The sequence below is a fragment of the Bos indicus genome, chromosome 9 (assembly GCF_029378745.1).
Source record: "Bos indicus isolate NIAB-ARS_2022 breed Sahiwal x Tharparkar chromosome 9, NIAB-ARS_B.indTharparkar_mat_pri_1.0, whole genome shotgun sequence".
NCBI lineage: Eukaryota > Metazoa > Chordata > Mammalia > Artiodactyla > Bovidae > Bos > Bos indicus.
In genome coordinates, this window is record NC_091768.1 from 15,701,873 (window position 1) to 15,721,917 (window position 20,045).

Sequence of the window (20,045 nt, forward strand, 5' to 3'; positions counted from 1 at the left end):
CCAATTGACGGAACCTGGGTCCCATGCCCTGACTGCTCCCTGGTTACCAGAGAGTGGTGACGAGGACGTGAGCCAAACTCAGCTTTCAAACTGCGAAGCAGGCCCTGTTCCCACCATGACTCAAAATTACGGATTCTCCGCAAATAGAATGGGAGGTTAGAAATTAGGCAGGTAAAAGGCTCACTGTATGACCTCACAAGACTGGGAAGACCTAGTGGGGGGATCCGTGTAAAGTGCTTGGCACAATGCTGGCACAAGGAGGCAGGTGATCAGTTTCAGCACTGTTATCATTATCAACTCAATGAGGCGGGCAATGCGCTCATCTCTAGGGATAAAACTGTAATAGGGCACATTTCTAACCAAAAGGCTCAATTATTTTGGAAAGCTTTTATAGGCAGAAACAAATATAAAAACATAGTAATAATACCAATAAATAAGTGCTGCTGCTGCTACTGCTGCTAAGTCACTTCAGTCGTGTCCGACTCTGTGCGACCCCATAGACGGCAGCCCACCAGGCTTCCCCACCCTGGGATTCTCCAGGCAAGAATACTGGAGTGGGTTGCCATTTCCTTCTCCAATGCATGAAGGTGAAAATTGAAAGTGAAGTCGCTCAGTCGTGTCCTATTCTGAGTGACCCCATGGACTGCAGCCTACCAGGCTTCTCCATCCATGAGATTTTCCAGGCAAGAGTACTGGAGTGGAGTGCCATTGCTACAGTATAGTTATGACTTATACTATAAGTCATATACTGTGACTCATATACTGTGACTCATACCTATACTGGAAAAGAAGGGAAAGGAAAACAATTCTGCCCCAGTCAGAACAAAGAATAAAACAGACTGAGTTCTGAATCCTGAGAGCAGCATCATGAAAGGGCTTGGCATGTCTGAATTCCTGTGACTGGGGCAGGTTCAGGATTGTGAAGGATTCTGTGTATCACCGAAATGAGTGATTTCACTGATTACCAGGACTTGGTAAAGGGGGTGACCTAATCAGACCTGGGGGATGGGGTGACTCTTTAGGAGTTGTGAGAGAGTGGATGAGAGTGAGCAGAAGCAGTGTCACGAGTTTAGATGGGAGAAGATGACGGCCTGTTCTCAGGGAAGATGAAAAGTAAGACAGCAGCTTAGAGATACTGGGTCGACCAGAAAGTTCATTAAGGGTTTTCTGTAAGATATTATGGGATAAACTGAATGAACTTTTTGGCCAACCCAATAATTTAGTACATAGAATGAACTACATTCAGTGCCTCCCGCACGAGGAGTGAGGAATGGAAGGGATCCTGGGTGACTAAAAAAACCCTACAACTTCTTATGATGAGCGGATGGTCATGCTATCATTATAATGATAGGCAAGGGAATAATTTGAAGCAGTTGGGAGAGGAAAGAGAATGAGTTTCTGCGTGGTCTTTGGCTTGCCTCACATTAAAAGTTGGCATCAAAGAATGCAGCTGAAGCTATTAAATTGGCTATCAGTCAGAGAAGGTGGAAAGACTCAGTAGATACCTATAATATTGATTCCTATCAAAATGAAAGAACCAAATCACAAGATTTTGCATGTGATCTCAGAGGTAATTCTTGGAGACCCCATCTGTGATAGGAAGTCTGTGGATCTCAGTTTAGGAATCCATGGGATAGCACAAAGAGACTTGGGGAAGAGTCTTACAAATACTCAGTGAGTGAGAGCGAAGTTGAAATGTTTACAAACCTAAGTATGGAATACATTGTTAGGATGAGTTCTGGCAGCAGGTAAGATCCAGTTATATCCACTATGCTCAGCAACATATGCTGTTTCCTAGCGTTGCCTATTCTCTTGCTGTTTGTTTATCCGCGCGTCCCATTTATTTAATAACAATAGGCACTGTTAAATGAGATGTGAAGGCCATCATGTCTGGCACCAGGGACACAAAGACAAATTAAGGACACTACCCTGCTCTCAAGGAGCTTACAGTCCAGGTGGGCAGTACTTGTAAACAACTAAAGTACGGATGGGGAAGTGAGTGTTGGAAGACGTACATGCAATAGGTGCTAAGAGAGAGCATCATATTGCACCTCAGTTTTGAAATAAGGTTTTGAGGGAAAATTTCTTGGAGAGGACCAATAGGCTGTATTCTGAAGAATTAACTGTATTTAGTCTGGCAACACTTCAGTTTGTTCTGTACTGCAAGCATTTCAGAAGGGCTTGAATGTAAAGTACAAGAAATGGCAAAAGGCAGTGGGTGGAAATGAAACTAGACAAGTAAGCCCGGCTAAGACAGTAGTCTCAAAGGCCAGCAATTTTCAAGGAAGGTAACTCTGTGAGGAAGCTGTTAGGACAGCTTTATGGATTTTAGCACGGTGATAAACTAGGAAACAATGAAGAGGCATGCAAATTCAATGGAAAAAAAAAAGACAAAGGAGATCCCCACTATGCTAGTCAAACAAAAACAGTTGAAGGATCATATAAGACATCTTAAGGAGTTTGGGCTTCCCTCATAGCTCAGTCGGTAAAGAATCTGCCTGCAATGTAGGAGACCTGGGTTTGATTCCTGGGTCGGGAAGATCCCCTGGAGAAGGAAATGGCAACCCACTCCAGTATTCTTGGCTGGAGAATCCCATGGACAGGGGAGCCTGGTAGGCTACCATCCATGGGGCTGCAAGAGTTGGCACGACTTAGCGACTAAACCACCAAGGAGGTAGTGGAGTGCCGCCACAAGAGTTTACAGAGAGGAATACCTAATCAGGCTTTCATTTTATAAAATGTAAATCTGATGGTACTGTACAGACTGGATTAGGAGCAGACAAGATTGCAGTCTGGGAAATTGGTTTGGCGGCTAAAGCAGCATAAGACACGTGAACGGATGGTGGCCTGAAACAAGATAGCAGTTGTTAGGAAGAGGAACTGGATACACCAGAGAGGCAGGGCTGTTGTTAGTCACTAAGTCGAGTCAGACTCTTTGCGACCGTAGCCCACCAGACTCCTCTGTCAATACTGGAGTGGGTTGCCATTTCCTTCCCCAGGGAATATTCCCCATCAGGGATCAAACCCTCCTTTCCTGTATTGGGCGGAAGGATTCTTTACCTTTGAGGCACCGGGGAAGCCAGAGAAGCAGGGAGCTAGGGGCAAAGAGACAGTAATGAATTGCAAGTGGAGAAGGAAGGGGAGGGAGAGGGGGAGAGAGAAAAATCAAGTCCCTACTCATAGTGAGTTGTGTGTATGGGTTTCTATTGGTCTGTCAAAGCCTTTTACTCTTAAATCCAAAATGAAGTCAAAGCAGTGAACTGAAACCATCCACTCCTTTTCGTTTTGAAATCTAATTAAGTTTTACCTCCTGGCAATCTGGAATTAAATTTCTGAGATTGCTGTCAATTATTTCCTTTCTTGGTTTCTCTTCCTCTTTCTTACTTCCCTATTTTATTCTTAATATCTTATGTTTTAACTCTATGCTAAAATACCTCATCATAACTTAGCTTTCCCCCTAGAACTGTGGAACATCTAAATAACTGAAACTTGTCCCCATCACAATCTTGTAGATTTCCCAAAGCTTTCCCAAATTTGTCCTTGATCAGAATCTTGTAGGTTTCCCTTGCTACTTGGAATGTTTCCGGGTTAATGTTCACAGGGTAATTCTCTGTTGTGAGTACGATTAGCTTTTTTTTTTTCCGCGGAGACTTACAGCATTATAGTCATCATATCATTTTCTTTAAAAAAAAAAAAAAAGCTTTTTGTCGTAAAGGCAAAACATATTTTCATCATATTAAACTTTCGAATATGACTCACAGGTATGTCACTTGTACAAACAGTAAAACAAACAGATTATATCTGGGTTCTATTAAGTGTATACGGCGGTGGCAGAAGGGCAGAAGAAATGCAAAATTTCCATCTCAGACCCCCGTTCCCAAAAGCAGAACAGCAAGTCTGTTGCACGGGGAGGTGACCACTCTCGTTGGGCAGCTCAGCCCGGGGCTGCGGGGGAGTCCGCCTCCCCCCGCCTCCGCCAAGCGGCCCGGTTCCCCCCAACCCCCCCCTCCCCACCCCGTCCTCTCCACAACTCAGGGTCTTCGCCCTGTCCCCGAACGACTTTCTCCGTCCGGGAACTGATTCCTGCTGCAGCCGGACTGCACCGTCCCTGCACCCACAGTCCGCAGGGGGCTCTGCAGTCGCCGGGAACCACAGCCCCGTGAACCAGGCGGTTTCGCGGGGGCAGGAACTAGGGCTCCCGGCCAGGCAAGGGGCGGCTCCTCCGGGAGCAGCCGAGCGCCCACCAGGTCCGGGAGGCTCGGCGCCGCGGGCTGGAGCTGAGGGGCGGGGCGGCCCTGAGCCGAGCGCGCCTCCTCCCGGCGCGCCCCCGCTTTTGGCGCGCGCGCCCTCCTCCCGGTGCGCGACCCCCTCTCCCGGTGCGCGCCCACCCCGCGCGCGCCCCTCCTCCTGGAGTGCGCCCCCTTCCCCGCGCGCGCCCCTCCTCCCTGAGCGCGCCCCCTTCCCCGCGCGCGCCCCCTCCTCCCGGCGCGCGCCCCCTTCTCCCGGTGTGCGCGCCCCCTCTCCCGGCGCGCGTCCCCCTCCCTGGCGCGCGCCCCCCCTCCCGGCGCGCGCGCCCGCTCCGCCCGCCGGGCCCGCGGCCTCCCCGCCCCCTCGGGCGCTCCGTAGCCGTGACGTGCGCGCGGCGGGGCCGGGGACTCGGCAGGGCGCCGGCCGGCGGGTGGAGACGGACCCGGGATCTGTCCGAGCAGGAAGCGAGCCGGAGACCGGTCGCCGCCGCCGCCGCCGCCGCCCCGTCCTGGTGCCGGCACTCGCCGTCGCTGTCTCTTCGCCCTCGTCAGCCCCGCACCCCACCCACCAGCCTTACCGGCGACAGGTAGCCCCGCCGCCGCGCACCTGCCCTCGCGTCCGCATCGGTGAGTGTCCGGGGCGCCCGCGCCTCGCCCTCTGCTGCCTCGCTGTCCGAGCCCGGCCTCGCTTCGAGGCCTCCGCCCGCCGCCCGGGGTCGAAGAGCCGGCTCGGTTCTTCTCCCGAGGACGCCGAGGGTGAAGCAGGTGATGAGTGGGCCCGGGCGGCGGCTGTTCCCGGGAGCTCAGGGCTGGGTCTCATTTCCACAGGACAATGAGAGTCTCCTTTCATGGGTTTATCATCACTAAGATACCTTTGTGTATCATCTCTGGCTCCCAGGTTGAAACAGAGCACTCAGGTGTCCAACTCAGACCTGGGCGCTCCGTGACAGTTTTCTCTTTCGTCCACGAGCTTAAAATTCAGTGCAAAAAGAGTGCTTTTTGTTCTGTGAGAATCAGCTGCTATTACTATTAATCATATAGGAGCCCGGATTGGGACTATTTAAAGTTGCATTTTTAGTCTTCGGTTAGTCTAGTGTTTTGGGTATGTTAATTTATGTATCTGCTACTGAACAAGAGCTTTTCATATTTGTTAGTTTCCAAAACTCTTTAAAACGATTAAAATTGCTCAAGCTCTGGGATAAGGAAGTAGTTTGAGAGGGTTATTGTTACTCGAGCATCCGTATCAGAAATATTTCCATATAGTTCTAGAAAAAGTGTTACATTTTATCTGGAGTGAAGTTTGTAGTGGAGGAATGCTTAAATCCTAATCTACAGATCTAAGGAGCTAGGAACACTGCCCCAATTTAATAGGCTCCTGTTCCTGCTAAGTAAGTTTTCCTGGTTGGTGTGCTCTGACCGTGTAGAGGCAATATAGCTAAGTATCGTCAGGGTTTGAGAGTTTTAAAAAGTGTTATTCTTAAGATTTAGCTGAACACTGTTCACACCATAAAATGTGAATCTTGAACTTGGTCATGGTACAAAGGTTGGCAGCAAAAGGACGTTTCTCTACAAATTAACTAAACTTCTTAGATTCCTTGGCTTGTGGTTTGCCATTGGAAATTGTTTACTGAAAAAATTACCTTGGTGTCTTTTATTATTAATTTTAGTAACACCACAACTTGGTCTATAGCCAGAGCTTGAAACAAAGCAACCTTTTAAAATAACTCATTGACTTTTAAATATCCAGCTTAATTACTTGCATAGTGGTAAACGAAAGTTATTTTAGTCTTATGCACATTTGCCCAGTCGCACTTGTATGTTCTGTGTGACATGCTATTTATTGTTGGCTTTTAAGTTATATTTTAGTGTTCAAAAACTGACTTTAAGAGGGAGTAATGGAAGTGGTGAGCAACTTCAAGAAAAGATGATGATTAAAAACTCTCTATATAATATTTTAAACTATGTATAATATATGTATTTTTCATTAGTGCCTGGAAACATGGACAAGAAAAATGTAATAAGCTGTTGCAGAATTTAATGTAAATCCATGCAAAGTCTTAAAAATATCCTAAGTCGTAACCCGTGGACTTAATCTGAAATGGATTTTTTCCTCTGTTTATGTTTGTGTGATCAAGTTTTAAAATAACAGTGGCCAGGAAATCTGAGAGAAGCTGAGGCCGTTTTCTCATCCTGTTGTGACTTTGCCTGGAGACTGTGGTAGATTATGTAGTCCATTGTTTAGATAACCCGGCTATCTCCGGGTTCTCAAATACAACTTTCTTTTTTTTTTCATTAATTAATTTTTATTGCAGTATAATTGCTTACAGTGTTGTGTTACCCTCTGCTGTACAGCAAAGTGAACCAGCCGTACATATACATATACCCCCTCTCTGGTGGATTTTCCCTCCCATTTAGGACATCACAGTGCTTTAAGGAGAGTTCCCTATTCTGCACAGTATGTTCCCATCAGTTGTCTCTTTTATACATGGTATCAATTGCGGAGATGCGTCAGTCCCAATCTCCCAATAAAACGCAGCTTTTTAAATAACATTTTAAAGAAATGACCATGAGGTTTGAATAAATATAAGCACTCCAGACTTTTTTTTTAAGAAAATTTTACAGTCTGCTGATAATCGAAGTACCATGTCTGTTACGTCAAATGTCAGTTTTACAAAGATATTTAACTCTTGTGAATTTTTTATTTCTATATATTAAAACATTTTAAGTAAAAGATTGAAAAAAAGTATGATAACTGTAATAAATTCCATACAGTTTATCTGTGATCCTTATGAGATATTTGGTATTAGTATAATTGGTCACTGGCTCTTTAGTAGGATAAAATTGTCATTTATTAGGCACCTGTCGTGAGCAGAACAGTGAGGAACTTGAGCTACAAAATAATTTTCAAGGTTGGTGGTCTTGTGTGTGCTCTGGTGCTCAGTTGTGTCCGACTCTTTGTGATCCTATGGGCTGTAGCCCACCAGGCTCCTCTGTCCATGGAATATTTCAGGCAAGAATAGTGGAGCAGGTTGCCACTTCCTACCGAGGGGATCTTCCTGACCCAGGGATCGAACCTGCATCTCTTGAGTCTCCTGCATTGGCAGGCAGATTCTTTACACTAGCACCACCTGTCCTAACTTGTCCCTTGAGGAAATTTAGGCTCAGAGATTAAATATTTGCTCAAGGTAATGAGGTCCTGTCAATTCCTGAGAGATTCTGGATTCACACTCTAGTCCTCTGACCGTGAAACCTCAGACCTTTCCACCAGAGCAGGTTACCTTGATCTCAGGTGCATTTGGTAGACTGTTCTGGTAAACCTGCAGAACTGGTATTGTGCTAAAGAATGTAACTGCAGATTTGAAGGAGGTATAGAGGCGTGATGTTGAGAAAGGCTGGACATGGCCTGTGGAACTAATTTTGAATTCTGTTTCTTCATTCTTAGGTAGACAGCCTTAAACAATGATATGATGTTGCTTTATCATTTTGGGGGTAAATTTCAGAATATTACACGTATTGTGCACTTTTAATTTTGGTGGGTTATAGGAACTAGAATCAGACTGTAATGTAGCACTGGTTTTCATTGTAGCTAAAATGAATAGCATAATATTCTTAGTTAGAACTTAAAAATGAGGTAGACTATTGCCCATAAATACAGTAGTTGCCTTTTAAATAATACATAATTAACTGTGTAATACTAAGGGGGGAAATGGTTTTTAGATCATGATTAAATGGTGACCTGTTCGATTAGAACAGTTTTTTTTAATGGCCTGTGTTTATTTCAGGACTGTCCCTTGAGCTATAATAGACATAAAGAACAAAAATGAGCACACAAAGTCCACCTTCTGTAGCAAATGAGTCATTTCGGCAGTAGAATGTGGTTGAGTAAATGAGCAGAAAAATGGTAGGAAGGCGGAGTTGGGTGACTTCTGTTACAGGTGTTTATTTGTTTTAAACTGCGGGGAATTTCACATCTGGAAGATACTCAAATTCAACTGTAAATACAAAACCATCATCCAAGGGCTAAGTGTAAATTATTAATGGATGATCTGTAACACATCTGCTTTTGTGTGTGTATGTGTGTGTGTGTGTGTGTGTGTGTGGATAATCAAGAACTAACTAAAGCTTAATAAGCTTAATTCTGTTTTTGATAATAAGCTTAATTCTGTTTTTGAGGCATATATAATGTTAAGAGGAACCAGGACTGTCTGCATTTAAAATTTTACACTTTTATTTGACACATTTAGTGGACTGTTAATAATCTTAAAATATAACTATTAGGATATCTTCCTAATTATGGTGTTCAAAGATGAATCTTTTTTTTTTTTCTTATTGAGTAGTGTAAGAATGATACAAAATCACTGCAGATGGTGACTGCAGCCATGAAATTAAAAGACGCTTACTCTTTGGAAGGAAAGTTATGACCAACCTAGATAGTATATTCAAAAGCAGAGACATTACTTTGCCAACAAAGGTCCGACTAGTCAAGGCTATGGTTTTTCCTGTGGTCATGTATGGATGTGAGAGTTGGACTGGGAAGAAACCTGAGTGCCGAAGAATTAATGCTTTTGAACTGTGGTGTTGGAGAAGACTCTTGAGAGTCCCTTGGACTGCAAGGAGATCCAACCAGTCCATTCTGAAAGAGATCAGCCCTGGGATTTCTTTGGAAGGAATGTTGCTAAAGCTGAAACTCCAGTACTTTGGCCACCTCATGCGAACAGTTGACTCATTGGAAAAGACTCTGATGCTGGGAGGGATTGAGGGCAGGAGGAGAAGGGGACGACAGAGGATGAGATGGCTGGATGGCATCACTGACTCGATGGACGTGAGTCTGAGTGAACTCTGGGAGTCAGTGATGGACAGGGAGGCCTGGGGTGCTGCGATTCATGGGGTCGCAAAGAGTCGGACACGACTGAGTGACTGAACTGAACTGAACTGAAGAATGATACGGTGGTTTGAGAAATGACCACAAGTCTGCAAGAGTTCTCCCTGTGAGTACTGAAGCGTGGGAAGTCAAACCGGAAGAACAGATCCGGCTAGAAACCTTGCTAGTGTCGGAGAGAGGGGGAAGGCCTTTTCTATTCACAAAGCAGGCCTCCAGTGAAACCAAAATACCTAGGCACATTCCTCGGGTGATATTCACATGCCTGCCGAGTGATGTGCACAAAGCCAGGCGGTGCTCCCACAGAACCACAGGCATCGCTCATGTACCTTACGTCACTTGTTCTTTTATTTGAAGGTAACCTGCCGCTTAACCTGTACAGGTAAGGTATTCGATATCGCAGATTTAAAATACTTCTATTCTAAAGGTGCTTTATGGATCAGCACCTTTTCCAACCAGTATTTACTGAGGGTCCATTGTGTCTAAATACAGTTGTTAATGGGCACTGGTTCTTCCCTGTCCTGGCAGATCTTTGGATTTAGGGTACAGAAAGCATGGCACAGATGTGAAAAGAAAGATAATCAGAAGCATCCACTTAAAACCTGAAGACGCTTACGTCAGAAGTGAACACCTTACACGTGGGGTGCTTTCCCGTTTTGGAATTCGTTTATGTACATTTGGTCCTAGAGAAACTTGATTAAGTAGATGTGGTAAGTTTATTCCTAATCTGCAGATGAGAAAATGGAGACCAAAAAAAAAAAAAAAAAAGTATTGGGTTGGCCAAAACGTTCATTCTGGTGTTTCCTAGCATCTTATGGGAAAACCTGAACTAAACCTAATGGCCACTGCAGTGCTTTGTTCAAGGCCGCATGGGAGGCTGCTTAGGAGCATCCCTGAGAATTGGACCTTCTGCCCTCATATTCCCATAGATCCGCCCTCCTCCAGGTCTCTTAGCTCTTAGGTGTTAGTTGGGGTTAACCTTTCAGTCAGTCAGTTCAGTCGCTCAGTCGTGTCGGACTCTTTCGACCCCATGGACTGCAGCACTCCAGGCTTCCCTGTCCATCGCCAACTCCCTGGTGAATTTACTCAAACTCATGTCCATCAAGTCTGTGATAACATCCAACCATCTCATCCTCTGTCGTCCCCTTCCCCCCTGCCTTCAGTCTTTCCCAGCATCGGGGTCTTTTCCAATGAGTCAGTTCTTCTCATCAACCTCTCAGCAGTGACTTATTTCATTTTATGGATTTAAGTCAGATGGGTCAGAAAATTCTGAATAATCAGGGTCACTAAAGTGATAATTATTAAATATGTACTTTTACACATTGTTTTTCCTTTTTCTTCCTTTTTTTTTTTTTTTTTTAAATGTAAGGTGGAAGACGAGCATGATGCATTATTATGGAACTACTCTAACATTTTAACATTTTCAGTAGATTAATGGAGTCATGTTGATAGTTATCTAGTTGTAGAGTTTTTAAGAGAAAACTGCAATTAGTTTTAAAAAAGGAGAAAAGTATTCTGGGGAAATTTTGAAAATAAATTTTATGACTTGGCACATTGGTACTGATCTGATGGTTATCTTGCTTTTGTAAAGACTCATAATGAGCTGTAAGGTGTGACTCTGTTGGTATGTATATGCCTTCATTCATTCCACAAATATTTGAGTGTCTATCACGTGGAGGCATGGTTCTAAGTGTCGATAAGGTGATACATTAAAACCAAGTCCTCGTACTGAATGACATTTTATTGTTGTTTTGAATTAAGTTAATTATAGACTCTTCATTCTAGTATGTGATTAACAGGGCTGACCCTAAAGTTGGGAAATACTTGTCAAAGTGGTGCAATTTGAGGGCTACTGAAAGCCTCATTTGCTCTAAAATATTCTATTCTTGGCCTTCAGTCCCCTGAGTCACAGCCCTGTTACCAGTCGACTTTTGGTAAATACTAATATGTTCCACCTTTTTTCACAGTTTCAGGAAACAAGGCTGAGAGAAAAGTAAAGGGAGAAGAGTGGGTTGGCAAAGTATAATTTTAATGGCAGCTATTGTTTATTGAGCGCTTGCCGTGTGTAGGTACTGTCAGACGAGTGCTGTGTGTACCTTAGCTCAGTTAATCACTGGGTTGCTTCAGTGCCCTTGGCATTGTGACTTGTGTCTTGGGAAACAGAGACACAGGCGTGTTAAACTGGCTCGAGCTCCCAGCCAGTACTGGGAGAAGCTGGGACTGAACCCCTTGCCATCTTCAGTGTGTGGTCGCAGCCGCTCACGTGGCGAGAGTCGACAGACTTGCGTCGTGCCGCCCACAAATCATGGCACAGCGCGCAGGGGGAAGGGCTTGGTGAGTGAGGGGTGGGCACGGAGGGTCAGGAGAGCTTGTTGGGCGAGTGGGGGGAGTTGGGGGAGGCAGGGTGGGCTGCCGTCTATGGGGTCGCACAGAGTCGGACACGACTGAAGCGACTTAGCAGCAGCAGCAGCAGGGACAAGGTGGGTTTTTGTTGTTGTTGTTGTTTGCCTTACTGTTGACCCCTGACCCGCTTCATTCCAGCCCCCAGGCTCCAGAGTTGCATTTGTGAAAAGGGCTTGCTTATCCAGCCCCAAAGTGGGAAGGCAGGCAGAGGGGAGGGCATCCGGGTTTTGCTTCTTGTTACCAGGGTCACACGGCTTCGCTTCTCTGGGCTTCAGTTTGTCAGATGGAGGCTACAGTATTACCTAGCTGGTGTGGTTCTCATGAGGACTGGATTAGATACTAATACAGCGAAAGCACATAGCTAGGGTACAGTATTATTGTTACCGAGTTGGGGTTTTCCCCATGTTTAACGTGGAATGTTCATCCAAAAGGAAAAACAAGCTATGTATTGGAGATTCAGGTGAAATCTTGAAGGGTTGACCTGTTTTAAACAGGTGCACACCACAATTATCTGGGGAACTAGTAAAAACACGTCAGAGAGGTGTGGGTGGGATGTGAGCAATGGCATTTTAATAAGCTTCTCAGTTGATTTATTTGTGCACCAAAATTTGAGAACCACTGGTTGACACCTTTTCTTCATCCTCTGCTTTGGGAGGGTGTTGGCAATAACACCAAAACATTGCTTGGATTAACCAGGCAGCATGTGGTAGAAGGAAGTGAAACATCGGTTACCAGAATCTCTCCATTGATTGTTTTTTTCATTTAAGCTTATTTGGAGCTCACAGCATTTATCTTGAGAGGACAATGCAGTGTTAAATTTCACACGTTAATTGTAGAGAGTATTTCAGCTTATTAACCAGTTTCATTTGGAAGGGAGCTGGTCATGTTTAATTTTTAAATGACTATACAAATAGTAGTGGAGCTTCCCAGATGGAGCTGGTGGTAGAGAATCCACCTGCCAGTGCAGGAGCCATAAAATACTCGGGTTCAGTCCCTGGATCGGGAAGATCCCCTGGAGAAGGAAATGGCAACCCACTCCAGTCTTCTTGCCTGGGGAATCCCATGGACAGAGGAGGCTGGTGGGCTACAGTCCTTGGGGCCACAAAGAGTCAGACACGACTGAGCGCACATGTATGTACACACACACACACAAACACACACACACACAGCAGTATTATATAAATAATCCTCATTTAAATCTTAAGACCTTTTTAAACTTTTTAGCTGGATTTCTTTAGATAATGCACTGTTTCTGAATAACCACTCTTGGGCTTATTAGCCACAGCAGGTGAGGTCCCAGCAGGAAGAGATTCCATCCTGGATGGTGCCAGGGAAGAGACTGCAGGGCTTAGAAGCAAACATGGAGTGGGGAGGTACCCAGGGGATAGCAGTGGTGAGAAGCCCTCAGTTCTCCAGAGATCCTGGGAGTAGAGAGCTGGCCTCGAGGAGGAGGAGAAGGGCGGGTGGGAGCCCAGGCTTCAAGGCAGGGAGCAGGGACGTTCCCGGGGCTCTCGGCATCCTCTGTCTTCTGGGTCTTGGCCAGTGGCTTCTGTTATCAGGCAGCTGGGGAGACCGGTTAGCATGGCTCTGAGTAGGGAGCCTTGGGCAGGAGTGGAGCAGAAGAGGGAAGGGGGTGCAGTGGAATGACTCAGGCATCAATTGGAAACTTTGGGATTCTGTTGCATTGGCTTGGTGCATTTTAAATAATTTCTAGTTTTGTGATGCGTCTGCAAAGTACTTGAGACTACCTGTCTTTTACATGCTTTTAGAAAATACTTCCTCATTTAATCAAACAATTAGGAAATTTAATGATCCATATAGCCTGATGAAAAACATAATCTAGGCAGGTTAACATATAGCACTTTAATACATGTGTTGTTATGCCTTAGTAAGTCTTTCTGAAATTTTCTTCATTGGGTAGTCTTGGTTTGATAGAATGAATGTTTTTCATTAAAAAAAAAATCTTTTACTGATTAAGCTTAAAATATTTTGGTAAGATAAGTCCTTTGCCTTCTGGAATTTATACTTCCTATTCACTTGGACTGATAGCAGGAACACCAGAATACAGTTCATAGAAGTAGGACTATTATGAAATAATTGTTCTTCTTCCCCAAGTCCTTTTAAAGACACATTAAATTTCTGTATGAATCTGTCACAGTGTACTGTTATACAGCTGCCTTCTGCTAATGCCAACTTTACCTAGTTAATCTGAATTGTGGCTAAAAGTTTAAACCTCTGGTCTTCACTTTGGATAGATTCCTGAAGATTACTAAAGAAAAAGATTTCTCGCCTTAAAGAGGTGGCGTGAAGATCGCTAGTTTATGAGCATTACTTGAGACAAGGCAATTAGAATAATTTACATTTCCCCTCTTACGGGTTCCAGGGGAAAGAGTCCAAGATTTTATTCAGATTAAGCAGCAGCTAGACTGGGTCTTATTCACAGCTTCCAAAAAAAGACCAAATTAATCAGTAACCAACACCTAGGTATGAAACTTTAACATACAAATAAACGATACGTCTATGTAAATGTTAAAACTGGGAGGGGGGTTTGGAAAGGGAACAAATAAGTTTCTCAGCTTGTCTTTAAAAGAGTATGGTGGAAAAAATAAACAGGTTTGGAGTAAACAAAATCACACCTGTGCTTGAAAATCATATATTTAGATTTTTTTTTCCTGTAAGTGAGCCTTTTTCTGAAAGGAACGAGTTCAAACTTTTGTGAAATCTTCTGAAAGCATATTGTTTATTTTGATTTGATGCTGATAGAATTAGTATCCCGCAGGAAAGGATCGAGGCTGTTGGCTTTTCCTTGTTATGCTCTTTGAATTTCCTTGATTTGAGGATTGAGTTATTCCAGAGAGAACTTTTCTCCCTTTCCTTGTTATTTTTTTTCTAAAATTAGATGAAACAGCTGTGTTTTGGTTTGTGGGCATGATTTGCTGTCTGTTATCCTTTTGGTATTTTGGGGAAGAACAAAGTATGCATGTGTGTGTGTGTTGCGAGGGAATGAATTACTTTCTCTGTGTTTCTGGCCTGTCATTATTGAGTTGAAGATGAGAAGAGCAAGATGATTTATGTATCTGTTGTGCTTGAGGCTGCAAACAGAACTGTGACTTGTGTTGGCTGTCCAGATGATGGAGAAAACTATTTTAAAGTGTAAAAATAGTTGTTTTGTATCCACCTGCTAATGAGGAGGTTTGTATTAGTTTGGAGATTCCCAGGGGTGCTAGTCCTGAAGAATCTGCCTGTCAGTGCAGGAGAGGCAGGAGACTCCAGTTTGGTTCCTGGATCGGGAAGATCCCCTGGAGGAGGAAATGGCAACTTGTTCCAGTTTTGTTGCCTGGGAAATTTCCATGGACAGAGAAGAAAGATTTTGTATCAGATGTGGTGGCGAGGGGGAGGGGAGGAAGAGAATTGAATGAATTTGAGCATATGACCAGATTCACTTCAGATGGTTTTTTGGCCAACCCAGTAAGTCAAAGAATAAAATTTGAGTCAGAATTTTGTATTTTATAGAGATAGATTCTACTGATGAGTTTGACTGATGAGTTTGCTTTTGAAAGGGGGGTGGGTGTGCAGCGTAAATTAGGAATTTATAAACCAGTTGTTTGCTATGATGATTTTCACGAGTTATTAGCATAAATGGAGATAGCTTGACAGCTGCGTGGAATGTCAGTGTGTCAGAAAGTGGGCTGTTTATTAACAGTGTGCCTCTGGAACTGGCCCAGAATCTCATGCACTTTGGTCCTATTCTCTGCGATCCCGCTGTTTGGCAACAACATTGACCTAGACTATTTTCGGGACCTACAGACACCTGAGTACTTGAGCATGCTTGAGCAGTCAAAGACAGCAGTGTCTCATGATGATGATTGAAGGAGTGGGCCCAGAATGACTCTCCAAGAGTACAGTTCTGGTAGCTCCTGAGGGCCAGTGACGTACCCCCACTTTGCGAGCCCTATAGTCCTTTCCTCATTAATTCTAATGTGGGCCCTGTGAGGTGGCTCTTCTCACCTCCTTTTGTAGCTGAGAAAACCGAGGTCTAGCAACTTGCCTAGGTGACCCTGTAGTGGGGGCAGGGCTGAAGGCGTCTTCTGGGGGTCTGGATCCGAGCCTCTGTCCCGTTTAGAATGTTAGTTTCCTCTTTTGTATGTTCTTTTAAAGACTTGAAGCTTTGAGGATTAAGCCACTGTGTCCTTCTCTGTCTAAACGAGGGTGATAACATCCTGACCCTTAGGCAGCAGCGGCGTGGTTTCTCGTCCAGGGCGGATAGGTCCTCTGCGATGCGCTCTGGTGTCCCTGCCCACTAATTCCTGTTGTTCACAGGGCCGCGGCCTCTCGGACTGATGACCGGGGAGACCTTGTGGGCGTGTAGAGGCTAAACCATTCTAGATGACGTTTTAAATTCCTTAACCACTACCCCTTTCACTTACCTTATTAGTCTGCTTTAAACAAATGTATTGCTGTCAAGTTTTGTGTAAGTTAAATAACTAAATTGTAATTTTTTGTTATCCTTGGAAAGCTGCTTGTTTAAAGGATCCCAATAAGTGACTTCTTTTGTAAAGGGAAGAATCCTTTTGTAAAACAAATGATTGTTTTCTAGATTATACTAATAAGTCTGGGTCTTTCACATACGACCTTTGTATAAACACAGACCCGGCTAAACAAACATTTCATATGAATATGCCTAAATTGAGTTTGACTTCATACTGTGCTTGATACTGTTAATAAAAAGGGATTGAAAAAATGGGTTTATTAAGTGCTGTTTGTTGTATTTGTACTAAAATGTACTTTAGTAGGCTTATCTAGACGAAGAATAATGTTCTTTTAAGCAGTAGGTTGAGGTTAAATATATAGCACAACAGTAAATTCTTTTTGTGTCATAAAAATTTATTAGGTAAATGTTAGTGTTCTGTTTAAATGCCAAAGTAAGTGTTTTACATGAATCTGAAATACATCCTCTAAAAATAACAGATAAAGTTTAGAGTGAGAGTTTATGAAACAGTTGTTATGGTTGAAAAGCGGACAGACTGTTGGTTTGGAATACACAGTTTCATGCAGTCCTTAGTAAAATATTTATTTCCTGTACCTAATACCTTGTTAATGAGGCCGTGAACCCAGTTCCATTGTAATCTGTGTTCTCTCCCTGAACACTCAACAGAGACTGCTCTGTAACCTCCTAGTTAATAGATCCAGTGGCCTCATTTAGATCGTTCTTCTTTTCCAACCTCTTTCAGCTGCTGCTGCTGCTAAGTCTTCCTTCAACTCTTCCTTCTCAGCGCCTGTGCTCTTGCACTCTCCCAGATCTCCAACGTTTGCGGTCTAGTTTTTGCTGCTTGATTTTCTCCGCCCATGCCTTTACTGTTCATGTCTCATAAAATCCTGTGCTTGGCACTTTGCTCTATTCACGCTGTTCTTATTTTTGATAATTATATCAGCTCTCATTTCATGCCGCTTTCCTCTCAGATTGCTTTCTGTGTTATCTTGAGCACCTTTCCAGACTGATGCTCCACAGACATCTTCATGAACTATAGAAATCATCCCTGAACGTATCGTCTTCACAGACACCTTCCCATTTCACATATTTCCTCCCAGACCACCTCCAGGCAGAAGCTGCTTTTCCCCCGTTTCCCTTACGATCCCCTCCTTAAGCTAGTGGTTCACGCTCAGAACTTCACTCACCTTTCCTCACGTCACTCCTCACACTCTGTGAAGGTCGGCCATCGCTTTCCTGCCCGGGACCAGGTGCAGCCTCACGCCTGCTCTCCTGCACGGCTCCCTGCATTTGGCCTTTACCCTCGGCGTATGGGCTGCCCTGTGCATTGCCTTTAGAGTTCTCTTTCAGAGTAGACATCTGACTGTAATGATCTCTTCCTCAGTGAGAGTCCCTGTTTACCGCTTTAATACATTGGCAAGTCCAGACGTTTATTGTGGGATTTGACACTCTTTGTGGACTGATCTCTTGGCCCGCTTTTCACCTGCGCATTCGTCACTCTTTGGCCATTGTCCTGTGCCCAGGCCCCATCGACCTGCTCCCCAGACACATCCCGGTTCTTGAATCTCCCTATTCCACTTCAAACAGGCCTTTGTCTGGAATACTTGCCTTTAGTCAGGCTTACCCATCTCTCAGAACCTGCTTGAATTAAATCTTTGAAAGTAGCTTTCCCCAGTTTACTGTTTTGGAAGCATGCCTGTATTATAGTATTCATCACTGGTGATATAATATATGTGTATCTTCTTTCATGCTCCACTTCTCTTCCTAGATGGTGAATGACTCAAGTGTGTGAACTGCCAGCAAATGATTTGGCGAGGTTTTATTTAGATCAGCAGATCTTGGGTCTTAGGACTCCTTTATACTCGTTAATTATTGAGGACTCTGTAAAGATTTTGCTTATCTGTTTAGTTATATTTACTGATGTTTGCTGTATTAGAAATTTTAAAAATACTTAATCTGTTTAAAAATAAAAATTTATGCATTTTAGCAGAAATGACATGTTTTATGAAAAACAGTTATTTTCCAAAACACCAATTAGTGAAAGAGTGCTACTTTTTACACTTTTGTAAAACTCCTTAATGTCTGACAATAGAAGATAGCTCGATTGTCATATCTGCTCATGATTTGGTTTGTTGCATTATTTTGCTTTTTTTTTTTGGTTGAACTTTGGATGAAGAAAATCTGGCATCCTACAGATATCTTATTGGGGAAGGAAGTATTAATTTGACCTTGTCAGTAAATTGTGTACATATGCTTCAGTCATTCATCACAACTAAGATCAGATCAGTCGCTCAGTCGTGTCCGACTCTTTGCGACCCCATGAATCGCAGCACTCCAGGCCTCCCTGTCCATCACCAACTCCCCGAGTTCACTCAGGCTCACGTCCATCGAGTCAGTGATGCCATCCAGCCATCTCAGCCTGTGTCGTCCACTTCTCCTCTTGCCCCCAATCCCTCCCAGCATCAGAGTCTTTTCCAATGAGTCAACTCTTCGCATGAGGTGGCCAAAGGACTGGAGTTTCAGCTTCAGCATCATTCCTTCCAAAGAAATCCCAGGGCTGATCTCCTTCAGAATGGACTGGTTGGATCTCCTTGCAGTCCAAGGGACTCTCAAGAGTCTTCTCCAACACCACAGTTCAAAAGCATCAATTTTTCGGCGCTCAGCCTTCTTCACAGTCCAACTCTCACATCCATACATGACCACTGGAAAAACCATAGCCTTGACTAGACGAACCTTTGTTGGCAAAGTAATGTCTCTGCTTTTGAATATGCTATCTAGGTTGGTCATAACTTTCCTTCCAAAGAGTAAGCGTCTTTTAATTTCATGGCTGCAGTCACCATCTGTAGTGATTTTGGAGCCCAGAAAAATAAAGTCTGACACTGTTTCCACTGTTTCCCCATCTATTTCCTATGAAGTGATGGGACCAGATGCCATGATCTTTGTTTTCTGAATGTTGAGCTTTAAGCCAACTTTTTCACTCTCCACTTTGACTTGCATCAAGAGGCTTTTGAGTTCCTCTTCACTTTCTGCCATAAGGGTGGTGTCATCTGCATATCGAGGTTATTGATATTTCTCCCGGCAGTCTTGATTCCAGCTTGTGTTTCTTCCAGTCCAGCGTTTCTCATGATGTACTCTGCATATAAGTTAAATTAACAGGGTAACAATATACAGCCTTGACGGACTCCTTTTCCTATTTGGAACCAGTCTGTTGTTCCATGTCCAGTTCTAACTGTTGCTTCCTGACCTGCATACAGATTTCTCAAGAGGCAGATCAGGTGGTCTGGTATTCCCATCTCTTTCAGAATTTTCCACAGTTCATTGTGATCCACACAGTCAAAGGCTTTGGCATAATCAATAAAGCATAAATAGATGCTTTTCTGGAACTCTCTTGCTTTTTCCATGATCCAGCAGATGTTGGCAATTTGATCTCTGGTTCCTCTGCCTTTTCTAAAACCAGCTTGAACATCAGGAAGTTCACGGTTCACATATTGCTGAAGCCTGGCTTGGAGAATTTTGAGCATTAGTTTACTAGCGTGTGAGATGAGTGCAATTGTGCGGTAGTTTGAGCATTCTTTGGCATTGCCTTTCTTTGGGATTGACCTTTTCCAGTCCTGTGGCCACTGCTGAGTTTTCCAAATTTGCTGGCATATTGAGTACAGCACTTTCACAGCATCATCTTTCAGGATTTGGAATAGCTCACCTGGAATTCCATCACCTCCACTAGCTTTGTTCATAGTGATGCTTTCTAAGGCCCACTTGACTTCACATTCCAGGATGTCTGGCTCTAGGTCAGTGATCACACCATCGTGATTATCTGGGTCATGAAGATCTTTTTTGTACAGTTCTTCTGTGTATTCTTGCCATCTCTTCTTAATATCTTCTGCTTCTGTTAGGTCCATATCATTTGTGTCCTTTATTGAGCCCATCTTTGCATGAAATGTTCCTTTGGTATCTCTGATTTTCTTGAAGAGATCTCTAGTCTTTCCCATTCTGTTGTTTTCCTCTATTTCTTTGCATTGATTGCTGA

The 20,045-nt window shown here is 43.9% G+C and overlaps 1 protein-coding gene across 7 annotated transcripts in view; it reads left to right on the top strand.

Annotated features, from left to right (window-relative positions):
* Positions 1-4,641: 4,641 nt before the first annotated feature.
* Positions 4,642-20,045, top strand: part of MYO6 (myosin VI) — a 159,570-nt gene continuing 144,166 nt past the window's right edge. For 4 of the 7 annotated variants that reach the window (XM_070795753.1, XM_070795756.1, XM_070795757.1 and 1 more), the window contains exon 1: positions 4,642-4,874. The gene's annotated coding sequence lies outside the window, so the exon portion shown is untranslated. Of the gene's footprint in view, positions 4,875-4,993; positions 5,013-20,045 lie in introns of those variants that run through there. The other 3 variants (XM_070795759.1, XM_070795760.1, XM_070795755.1) reach the window with 2 other exon arrangements.